At 37.7% G+C, this 12,952-nt stretch overlaps 1 protein-coding gene across 1 annotated transcript in view; it reads left to right on the plus strand.

The window, feature by feature from the left end:
* LOC131438107 (threonylcarbamoyladenosine tRNA methylthiotransferase) overlaps positions 1-12,952 on the plus strand; it is a 206,456-nt gene that overhangs the window by 159 nt on the left and 193,345 nt on the right. The window lies entirely within an intron of this gene.

The raw sequence follows: 12,952 nt of genomic DNA on the forward strand, positions 1-12,952 counted from the left end.
TAAGATACTGGTGCACTCCCAGCTACCCTGACTCAATATTATACAACTCAATATAATATAATATAATATAATATAATATAATATAATATAATATAATATAATATAATATAATATAATATAATATAATATAATATAATATAATATAATATAATATAATATAATATAATATAATATGATATAATATAATATAATATAATATAATATAATATATCATATCATATAAAATAACTAGCACGGCCGCCGAACTTAGTCTCATCCAAAATTATTTTTGTGAAAAATTTAAATTTTCAAAGGATGATATCGCGACTTGTTGTTCTTCATTGCATTTCAAGACTTAAGTGTAAACTGAAAATGTTTAAAATTCAGTAAATCTTCGAGATTTGCGGAAGGACAAAAAATGTCCATTTTTAAACCCGAACCCGACCCGTACCCGAGTGAGCAGTAAAATTTTTTACCCATACCCGACTAAAAATAAAAAAGAATTACCCGTACCCGTTTAAAAACTAAAATAAATTACCCGTACCCGATTGAAATTAAATAAAACTACAAGGATCTGCCCCATGGGGTTGTTTGCAGCTATTGATGTGGAACAAGGCAACCAAAATTTCTAATGATCTAAAATCAAACAGTTCAATCAATCGTCACACTTTTGAATACGCAATTGCACGAAAGTCTGCTTAGATTGATCTTGATTAAGAACCAACGCCGAACATTGTTTGTATTGATTTGTATTTGTTTTATAGCGAACGAAATTACATCAATATCCCAAATGTATGCAATTACATCTTTGTACATACTTGCGATACGGATATCGATATTCAAGCTTCCCTTTGCCAAGCTTGTGTTCAAGCTTTGTATGCACGCAGTCATTTTTATAGCGTTAAGCTTCTCTACCACTACTACCATCCTGCGATTTCGGTTGAAGCGGTAAACTTTTTCTCATTATTTATCCAGTTCATCTTATATAAATTAAAATTAATCTTAAGCACTCAGAATTTACCCTAGTGTACGGGTACGGTTCGAGTTTCGGGTACAAATAGTCGTTACCCGACCATTTCTATAACGCTTACTAAAACACAAGCTCAGAAGTGGCTCTTCAGTGAGGGAATCAAAAGTACTCATTTCCGACAATTTAGACAATTGTCAAAAATATGTTATGTATTCATCGACTGGAAGTGGAGTTTATAGTTCTTATTTGTGGCTTTCTCAGTCTAATATGTAAGGCAGACGATGTATTTGTTAAATTGTCCGGCTTTTAGGCCGTTTTTGATGGCCTTTTTCATGAGAAACTAGAATTAGTGTATATTTATTCTGGTGGATATTTTGTACAATATAAAATGTATACAGATTATATGTGAACTCACTTCAGTCTTTTCGTCTTTGTAAGTGTCGTTTATAGCCAACGATAGGATGTTGAGTTAACATATATTGTGCTGGACGATAATTAGTGGATGAATTGTAAAATAATCACTTGGTTTATTAGCACTATGGTCACACACTCGAACTATACGCATTTTTTGCTCCCGGCTCATTTAACAATTTATTTATTTATTTACCATTATTGTGTCCATTGGTTACAAGATCTAAATGGACAATTAGAGCGGGAAAACCCCATTTGAGTTGAACTGTTCGTTAGTTTGCGCAAAATTTACTAATCCACTAATCTACATTGTAATGGATTACAATGTAACTTAAAGCTAATATCACAAATGTCTCTAACAAAATAATATCTTGCAAATTCAAATAACAGTAGATCGTTTCAGTTTTTTGCGAAATAACTAGATGATTCACCAAACTCGAAAAGATCCTCAACAGTGGTGAAAATTCCAATGGAAGCAGTAATCGGTTCATTGAAGCCAAAACGAGTCCTGTGAAATCTCTGCTGAAGCAGTGTTATATTCCGCAGTGTTCTATTCGGTATCCGAAAATTCACTTCAGACCCAAGTAACAATTAAAATATGTTAGATTAGAAAAAATAATATGAGATGTTCAATAGGTGTCTCATAAGAGTATTTTATGTTTGGCAGGTTGATGTTGTTTCATATGAGCATTTCAAAGCATTTAATTGTTTTACAGTATTCTATTTCATTGTATTCCCAACTTCAAAATAAGATGTTGTTCTTGATAGTAATAAGTCCTTCAACAAAACAAGTTAGATATGTACTTTTGAGTTAGATGTATCATGCATGTAATAGATAGGAATTTCAAATGATTTTAATAACTATGTTGGAACATCGAAGATCTAATTTTCTCTAAACATACCAAGTATTCAGACGATGTTCTATTAGTGATTTTAGCGTGTGTTAAACATCTTAAACTTTAAAAATATATTTTATCTGGCATCTGGCTTGCGGTAGCTCAATCAGTTTTGTCGCGAATATAGTACACAGTACATTTGGAAAAATGTTTAGTGATAATCACCTTTGGAAAAATATAAAAAGAAACGGTGCTTTTCGACTAAAAAAAAGTACGGGTGTGTAATGTCAGAGACATAACTGGATGTCGTGAATACGAATATGACACGCTTTATTTATGCTTCCGAATTCGAATTGGTAATTGATCGATTGTTTGAATTGTGCAATTTTCCCCTCTTTCATTACTAGAAATTTAAACGATGCGCCTAGACTAAATTACATATTAGGTTCATTAAACATTCTGAAACGCAATTAAATATTATGAAATAAGCAGTATAGTTCATTCAGCAAGCGAATTATAGTTGCTACCTGAGCGTTTGAGGTTTTAACCACGCCAAAGGGGCACTCTCCGTCGCTACTGGTTGATGGTTTAACTCTCGCAATGGCAGTCTTCTCGCCTTGATGGCCAGCAAGCGAATGATAGTTGCTACCTGAGCGTTTGAGGTTTCAACCACGCAAGCTGCTGATGGTTCAACTCCCACGACGTCTGCTTCCACCGAACGCACGAAAAGAAATGATCGATTTTCGACCACGGTTTCCCTTTTATATGCATTCAGTTGAAGATATGTGCCTGACTGCCTCAAAATTGTCGTCCTTGCGCGAAAAATCCAAGCGAAAGTAAAGAGTTTTCCGCATTATTTTCAAATTTCGAGAAAACTTAATTTTCGAGTTGTTTGTAGTTATCTCACATTGTTCAAAATAGTATCCTGAATTCCTGATCATATTTTTGATGAAATGGTGAAAGAATTATGTTGATACCATTAATACAAGTCGAGATATTCACGATTAAGTTCTGCCCATTCTTCCATATGGCTAATTTTGAAAAGGCACCCCATAGTAAAGTAAGTCGTATTCACGACAAAATGCAATGATTAAGCAGGCATTGAATAATCTAGATATTGCTAAAAACAAATCTATTTTCACTTCGGAGGTGGATGAAAACAGTGAAATACCACAAATGGAAAACTCACACATCGTATCGTGGCTGGAATTTCAATCAAGTACGATGGAGGCCATTGAAGAAGAATATGAAAACAATGATATCGATGATTCAAGCCTGAACAATACGTCATTGAAAAGTAATATCTATGATTTGCGAGAAGACTTAAAATCATGGGCTATTCAGCATCAGATTAAACACACTGCCATAAACTCATTTCTAAATATATTGAAATCAAACGTTCATGACAATGCTTTACCAAAAGATGCCAGAACTCTTGTACAAACACCCTCAAGAACAAATGTTTTAGTAAGCGAAGAAACAGGTAGTAAATATTGGCTTTATGGCTTTCAGCACGCACTAATAAATGTTCTGTCAGCGAGTGAAAAACATGTTTTAAAACAAGTTTCCTTAAACGTTAATATCGATGGACTACCAACATTCAAAACTTAAACATTATCGTTCTGGCCAATATTGGTAAACATCCATGAACTTAAATTTATTCCACCTCAAGTCGTTGGAATATTTTGTGGACAATGTTAGCAAAATATTTATTTATTTATTTATTAAACAAAATCCATCGGACTGATGTCTAAATGGACTAACAGAGTGGGAAAAAGCCCATCTGAGTTGAATAATGTATATCATTCTCAGATAGGCATAAAAACCACTATCTTTTAAAACAATCACAAAAATTACATGACAACTACACAACTACTTAAAAGCTATTACAAACAACTTATAACAAATTAAATTATCCATAGTCAGATTATTTCAGAACGCTTGATTTTTATCAACGAAGCGGCGGGAAGGCTCTCCAAACTCAAACAACTCTTCTACTGTAGTGAATGTTCTTATGCATGCAGTAATTGGCTCGTTGTATCCGAATACAGTCCTATGGAATCTGTTCTGAAGCAGGTTTGTGTTACGCAGTGATCTATTCGGTATTCGAAAATTAAGGTCATAAAGCAGTTCAGGAGCATCAATCTCTCCGTTGATCAACTTAGCAATTATCAACGCCTGTTGAATTTTTCTACGTCGCAGTAACGTGTCGATTCCTAACAATTGGCATCTGTCTGAATATGGTGGCAAGTTTACTGGATCTCTCTACGGTAAATTTCGTAATACTATACGAACAAATCGTTTCTGTACTCGTTCAATTCTAAGGCTCCACGATACTTGATACGGAGTCCAGATTACCGACGCGTTTTCGAGAATTGGGCGAACGAGTGAGCAATACAAAGCCTTAAGGCAATGCGGGTCTTTTAAATCCTTTGCAATCTTAGCGATGAAACCCAATTGACGTGTTGCTTTTGAAACGATTTGAGAACGATGAGCATCGAACGTCAGTTTAGCATCCAACTGTACACCAAGATCACACACTTGATCCTCTCTAGAGATAATTGTACCATCAATGTTATAGTCAAATATGACTGGAGATGAAATCCTATGAATTGTGATGACTTGGCACTTGGCTACACTTATCATGAGTTCGTTTTTCCTGCACCAATCGCTGAACAATGTAAGCAGACATTGTAGTCGCTGGCAATCATCTACACTACGAACAGTGAGATACAGTTTTAAATCATCTGCGTAGACTAATTTACATCCAGCTCCCAAATGCAACGCCACATCGTTGAAGAATAATACGAACAACAGGGGTCCTAAGTTACTACCTTGTGGGACACCTGATTTATTCGAAAATTCGGATGATGTGCTGTGGTCTATTTTCACGCGTAATTTCCTATCGGAAAGATATGAGTCCAACCAAGATACGAGTTGCGAAGATAATCCAAGGCGAGATAATTTGCAAAGAAGTATTTTATGATCTATTTTGTCAAAAGCAGCTTTGAGATCGGTATAGATAACATCCATTTGTGTTTTAGCTTCCATACTAGTTAAGCACTGGGATGTGAAGGCCAACAAATTCGTTGTAAAAACCATGTTGATCGAATGAGATATAATTCTTTGCGCGATCCAAAATTGCAACACTCACAATTATCTCGAATAATTTCGACGATGCCGAGAGGCTTGTTATTCCACGATAATTCGCTACATTACGTCGATCACCACTTTTATAAATTGGACAAATAAACGACTGTTTCCATATACGAGAGAACCTAGCTTGCTCAAACGATCGATTGAAAATGATGCTCAATGGTCCAGCTAAAGTTGAAATACAGCGACACAAAACAACGTATGGTATACCATCCGGACCAGGAGAAAAGGAGCGTTTAAGTTTTTTTGCTGCTTGTTCAACCAAGTATGGTGTAACGGTAAAAATATCCAAATCCAACAAATCGGTAGGTACATTTGAAGCAGCGTCATTCGCGTCGAATGTCGAGGTAGAACTACTCGAGAAAACACCGGCAAAGAAACTCGCAAATAGTTCACAAGATTCTGGAATTGAAGCAGAAACCGTATTGTCCAAAAATACGTTTGAGGGGATTGAAGAACATTTTCTCTTTGAATTTACGAATCGCCAGAAATTACGAGGGTTTCTTCGGAGGTTTGTCTGCACTTTAAGTACATACGATCTATACAATGTCGAATTCAGTGTGCGATATACATTTACAGATTGGTGAAATTTTATAGTATTTGCTAAGCATCGATTCCGCCGCAGCTTACGTTGACAGGAATTCCGCTCACGTTTCAATTGACGTAATTTTGATGTACTCCATGCTGGAGTGACAGCCGGCCTGATACGAGGAACATTACTATCAAGCCACTGATTGATTTCACTGCAAAAAATCCTTGCCATATCGTCAAAGTCCTCAGTTGAAAACAATACCGCCCAATTGATATTTCTCAAATGATCAGAGTGCGCAGTGAAATCCAATAATTTATAGGCCATACACTGTTACTGTCGCCAACCGATAATGAATAAATCGAAGAGTGAACGGTAACAATACTCGTTGGAAGATAAATAGCAAGCGGTGGGTGATGGGTGTCAACGGGGAGCAGCGGGGCTAAGCTGAGGTCGACTGTAGCTTCACAATCGGATCGACAAAACACCAGATCAAGTACGCGACCGAGATTATTACGTATGCAATTTTTTGCTCAAACCGTAAGAATTCAATTCCGTCAAGCAATGCATGGCTAGCCGATGGCAATTGTGCGTTGTACATAGCATCATAATTATTTTCAGTCCAACTTATACGAGGTTGATTGTAGTCTCCACACACAAGAACAGTCTCATCGGTACAATTATCACATAATTCTTGCACAGAGGCAATATGCTCGTTAATTACGTTGACGTCCCGACTTCGATCAGGCGGAATATAAACAGCACATATTCTCAAATGTTTTCCCTTAATCCTTGTTGAGACAGAAACTTGTTCAATATTTTGCCCACGTTGTAAGTTAATCAATTTACTAGAAAACTTTTGAGCCACCGCAATCAGAACACCGCCAAACCGAGATTTGCTGCTATTTCGGGAACAACGATCACAACGGAATACATTATAAGCCATACCGAATAGTTGAAGTGAAGTGATGCATTCGTCAAGTCCGGTTTCAGTAAAAATAACCACGTCAAATACGCAGTCAGCGGAAGTCAGGAACAGATCGTCAATTTTCGTCCTTAGTCCTCTCACGTTCTAGTAGAAAATGGATACACTGCTGTCATGATCAAGAATACGCTGCAAGGGGTAACTATTGAATGCAGGTGGTTGGACAGGATTGTTTGAATTTGAATTCACGAACTCTCTAAACATTACTCCTGAAGGCCAACTTGCTGCGTCGAGTGCTTGCTGCTTTAGTACTGGGTCAAGACCGATTTTAAACGAAATATAGTTCAAATTAGCTGCATCCACACCTTTTGGCACGAGACGAATGACATCGATCGAACCAGTCAAATTTAGGCAGCGAGCCACTATCTTCTGCACGTCATTATTGCTGATTAGTGGTTGAAATCCAGACAAGTACAGCCAAAACTTAGGAGGTGCTGAAGCAGGCATGATGAATGGAACAGAGAGATCTCCAAAATCGATATCATTTGTGCCACGGTCAAAAGCTGGGTGCACTGATAGACTGTCTTCGCCCCGACGACGTTTAGCGTTCAATGCAGGCCATACTGGCATTCTTCCGTCACGGAAGTTTTGAGTGGAAGCACTAACAATGCAATCCACTTTTTTACTAAGCACCTCAACAATACCAGATAGCTGCTGGATCTGTGTATTGATATTGTTGTTGCTAGAGTCAGAACATTCAGCTTTTTGATTTTGGTCCTCAATAAACGCACGAATATTTCTGCCGTTCATCTCGTTCTTGCATTTTGTGCAAATAAATACTGCTTTACCTTTGGCAAAAACATCCTTACAGGAACGGAGATTGAAGCCACAGCAGTTTTGGCTGATGTGGAAAGGAGTTTCACATAAGCCATAGCGCACTGGCTCCAAGTCGTTTATATTATGATGGCACTCTCCACATTGTTTTGAATTCATCTTTGTTTTGGTCAAATATTCGCAAATCAGAACTGACGAAACTCGCTTGGCAAGGCAATAAAGGACTTTAGTAGTGGTTGGTGCTAGCAGTCTTATAGCGCCAAAAACACTTGAGATCGGCCGACCAAAAAACAGCAAAAAACCAGCAAACGAACAAATTATTTATGTAAACTCCAAGAACTAGTAGCGACGAATGGGTTGCCGAAAACAACCAATACAGTTCGGTGTCGTCTTAATAAAAATAACACTTTCAAAAAACGTAAAAAAGGTTCACAAAATTTCAGCACTACGCTTCAATTTGATACTACACGGAATATAAATAAATATATTAAATATGTCTACAACACGTTTCTTCTATTTTTAGATTAGCCAAAAAATGTAAATGCATTCTTACGGCCTTTCTTTGAAGAACTAAATGTTGTGTTGCAACAAGGAATTAGAATAAGCAGTAATATTATAAAAATTTCGTTGCGGTGTTTTATATATGACACACCCGCTCGAGCCATGCTACGAGGTAATTAATAAATTAATCATACAATTTATAACTTTTGAAAAAAATTTGCTATCAGGTGTGATTGGACATAACGGATATGGATCATGTCAAAAATGCAAAACTGATGGAGAATAATCTCATGGGTTCGGAAAAATGATATTCCCACAGTTGGACGCACCCCTACGAAACGACGAGGAATTTCGAACAAAAGCAGATGAAGGACATCATAAGTTCACAAGCATTTTGGAGAATATTCAAGAATTAGATATGATTAAAGACTTTCCCATTGGTGATTCATTGCATTTGATTGACTTAGGCATCACAAAACGGTTCCTAAGTGGATAGAAAACTGGTACACTTAATAACAAGAAAGCCAAATGGTCCTCGTCGGAATCTCAGCAAGTCAGCAATTTTATGATTGGATGTAAAATGCCAAAGGAAATACTAAGACCAATTCGGGGATTATAGCACCTTTCTCGATTTCTGGTTAGATTGTAGTCCGACTTGAATCATTTTTTTGTCATGAATTTATCCATGTTGGCCATAAAATTTGTCATTTGCAGTGTAAGAGCTTTTATTGCTTTTATTTCATTCTCTATATCGTCGAGTCGATTTATTGGGGGTCAAAGGTGCACGACATCCTGGAAGGAGCGACAAATATCATATCTTACTGTTTGTATCGGCAGTTTGATTGACTTAGCTCTGGTCGTCACAAGCCCCGACCTCATGCCTACACGGTGTCAAATGATGACTGGTGACTCCTGTTTTTAGCAGTATGAGGAGTTGCGGAGTATTAGCAAGCGGTGGGACAGAGTGCAACTGTTGATAAGGAACTAACATCTTACTATAGATGTCTCGATTATCAACCCACTTTGTGACATTTGCTAATATTCTCAACGTGGGAAGTGTGCAACATGTAAACTTTTATTAAAAAAAATTATAAATTTTATATTATTAATAGTAACTATCCTATTGCCCTGAGCTTAGGATGATAAACTACAGGGCGCGTACCCTGCTTGGCGGATGGGGGTGGGAGTCAATTTACGCTTCGTGTTGACCAGGTCGGATCATACCGAGATCGATCGTTCGCTTAAAACTGTAAAACGAATTTATTATGTCATCTGTATTGATCACGGAGTTGACATGACTGATACTGCTTGAGATTGACAATGGGCCATTGGGTTGTTTCAGGCATTTCTGATGCAATTGGGATGCTTATTCACCCCGGCTCTGTGTTTCGTTCGAGTCGGATTGTTTCGATCGGGTATGAAGTTTTGCGTTCTGTAGCTCGATCGAGTTCGAGTTTTCCATACAAAGGCATCACTCGATCGAATTACAGAGTGCAGGTTTTTACATTCGTTCGACGGGGTCCGATTCGATCGAGATGCAGAATGGGGGTGATTGATATATCACATCCATCACAGCAGGTGAATTAAATTCGGAAAGTGGACTTATTGTTATCAGGAACAGAGGACGAACTTGGAAAAAAGGTCGCGACAATTTCAAAAGTCTGTAAAATTTGCAGATTTACAGACATATCTGCAGCTCTGGCATCTCTGATCAGGAATAAGAGCGGATTGACATCTTATGAACCGTTAAGGAAGTTTCAAACCTTTCCGATCCGGTTCGATATCGGTACTGATGTTATACAATTTGCATTGACGGCGAAACTGATTCGGGCAGGTGTGAAGACATCTTAAGCAATCGTGCCATACTGTGGCTTCCCTGGACGGTCTGGTGTTGAATGCGCATCCTTACCTCACATCATATAATCCAACAAACTTACTAACACCTGACTTAATTTTATCTTATTTCATTGTCATGGTGGGGGCGCAATGAAACGAGAATGTTGAAATAGGGAACTGTCATCGAAGGCCTAAGAGCAAGGAAATTTTAGGAAGAAAAACCCTGGGGCGTCTCCAGAGAATCACGAAAAGGTGGTACTCTGTGTGATAGCTTGACTTTTGGTAAGTTGAGGTAAGGTGGGAACAGAGGGGTAATTGCACTATTGTTTTTAATGTCACTTTATTATTATTACCATTATTATTATTATTATAAGTATTATTATTGTTCCGTACGCTTTATTTTCAGCCACAAACACAGTAACAGTTCGGCTGAAAAGTTCGTATCGTTTAACAGAAACACACATTTTTTTGCCAAAATTCGTTTTAATTATTCAACATAATTGCCATCAGAGGCGATACAGCGATTATAGCGATCTTCCAACTTTTCGATACCATTTTTGTAGTACGATTTGTCCTTTGCCTCAAAATAGGCCTCAGTTTCAGCGATTACCTCTTCATTGCTTCTAAAGTTTTTACTAGCGAGCATTCTCTTGAGGTCTGAGGACAGGAAAAAGTCACTGGGGGCCAAATCTGGAGAATACGGTGGATGAGGGAGCAATTCGAAGCCCAATTCGTTCAACTTCAGCATGGTTTTCATCGACTTGTGACACGGTGCATTGTCTTAATGAAACAAAACTTTTTTCTTCTTCAAATGAGGCCGTTTTTTGAAATTTCGTCCTTCAAACGCTCTAATAACGCTATATAATAGTCACTGTTGATGGTTTTTCCCTTTTCAAGGTAGTCGATGAAAATTATACCATGCGAATCCCAAAATACAGACGCCATAACCTTACCGGCCGATTGTTGAGTCTTTCCACGCTTTGGGTTCGGTTCATCGCGTGCAGTCCACTCAGCTGACTGTCGATTGGACTCCGGAGTGAAGTGATGGAGCCATGTTTCGTCCATTGTTATATATCGACGAAAAAATCGGTTTTATTTCGATATAACAGCTCCAAACACTGCTCAGAATCATCAATTCGTTGTTGTTTTTGATCGATGGTGAGCTCACGCGGCACCCATTTTGCACAAAGCTTTCTCATATCCAAATATTCGTGAATAATATGTCCAACACGTTCCTTTGATATCTTTAGGATGTCAGCTATCTCGATCAACTTCACTTTACGGTCATTGAAAATCATTTTGTGGATTTTTTTCACGTTTTCATCGGTAACAGCCTCTTTTGGACGTCCACTGCGTTCATCGTCTTCGGTGCTCATATGACCAGTACGAAATTTTGCAAACCACTTACGAATTGTTGCTTCGCCCGGTGCAGAGTCTGGATAACACTCATCAAGCCATTTTTTGGTATTGGCGGAACTTTTTTTCATCGAAAAGTAGTGTTTCATCAACACACGAAATTCCTTTTTTTCCATTTTTTTCACAATAACAAAAGTTGCTTCACTCAAAATGCAATATCTCACAAACTAATATTCAGACAGCTGTCAAATTTATACACGTATCTTTTGAAGGTTGGTACTAACTGAAAATGGTATGGATTTAATTCTAGTGGCGCCCTCTCATAGAAACGATACGAACTTTTCAGCCGATCTGTTAGTTAGTAGTAGTTAGTAAACTTCTAAATGCTATATTTCCCTATTTATCTCCACTATCCCTAACCTAATGTATCTGAAACCAGTGGGACTCAGAGCAGCGCCTGCTGGTGGAGGAAGCCGGTGTGCTATACGGTCTAGTGCATATCAACGGTCAGGCTTTAGTAGGCTCACAACCAGCTTGAAGTGAACCTCACTCAGGTCTGCCAGGTTGTGGGCTGATAAATTACAATTACAATTACAATATATCGTCGAGTCGATTTATTACTTCTGTAACATGGCAACAACGTTTATTAAAACCGTTTTCATCTTCGGTTGCGTTTTCATTTAAAGCAGCTTCACATATTAGAGGCATTACAGCTCCATTTTCAAGTTGAATGTATTCAATGTTGCTTTCACAGATAATCTAGTTACAAGTCATAACAATATTTTATTTTTATCGTATTAGTCATGACATAACTTACTTGCTGATCTGCCGACTGCGTTTGTGTGTGATGTGAAACGGAGAACGGATTTTCGGTTTCGATGGTCATCACGGAACCTAATGATGCCGCATCCGATAAGACCTGGTTTGATGGAACAGGTTAACTCGTAGGTAGCGCAACTTTAGCACTAGCAGAATCGAACAAAGCACAAGACTCCGGACTCTGGGACACATGTTCGGCCGTCATAGCCGTAAACGTTTCTCTATTTTCTTCGGTAGAAACCTGCGTCTAAAACAAAGAATTAAAAAAAATTGTTCCTTATGTCGTTTTCGCTTGATGCCAGACCTAACCCAGTTTCCACCCTCATTGCTGTCAAAGCGTTTGTTTAAAGCCAGTTTCGAACCTAGTTTCAACGTTGTTGAACTGAAAATCGAGTTAGTTTCGAAACAGGTTTTTATATCAGGTTTGCTCAAATCCCCGTTAGTAAGTACGAAACCAAAACAGTTTCGCAAAAAGTGTTCGATTTATGAAACTACCGTTGCTCCGTTTCTGTTTTCTCAAGCGAAAACTACATTATTAATTAGTGTTTATCTTACCACACTTTGTAACTCATATGTGTTAGTAATCTAAACACATGTTCGATTGGCTTTCTTAAAGGTTAAAGGAGTTAATGGCACTTTGGTAACGTAAATGAAACAATAAAAATGGAGGAGCGATTTTGTTATCATGAACAGTAATCGTCACAAGAAATGGACTCTCAAGTCTATGATAATACAATTATGTAGAGAGAAAACAATTATAAATGCTATTTTAGAAGCATGGTGCAATTTCATTGAATTGA

Source organism: Malaya genurostris, chromosome 3 (assembly GCF_030247185.1).
Source record: "Malaya genurostris strain Urasoe2022 chromosome 3, Malgen_1.1, whole genome shotgun sequence".
Taxonomy (NCBI): Eukaryota; Metazoa; Arthropoda; class Insecta; order Diptera; family Culicidae; genus Malaya; species Malaya genurostris.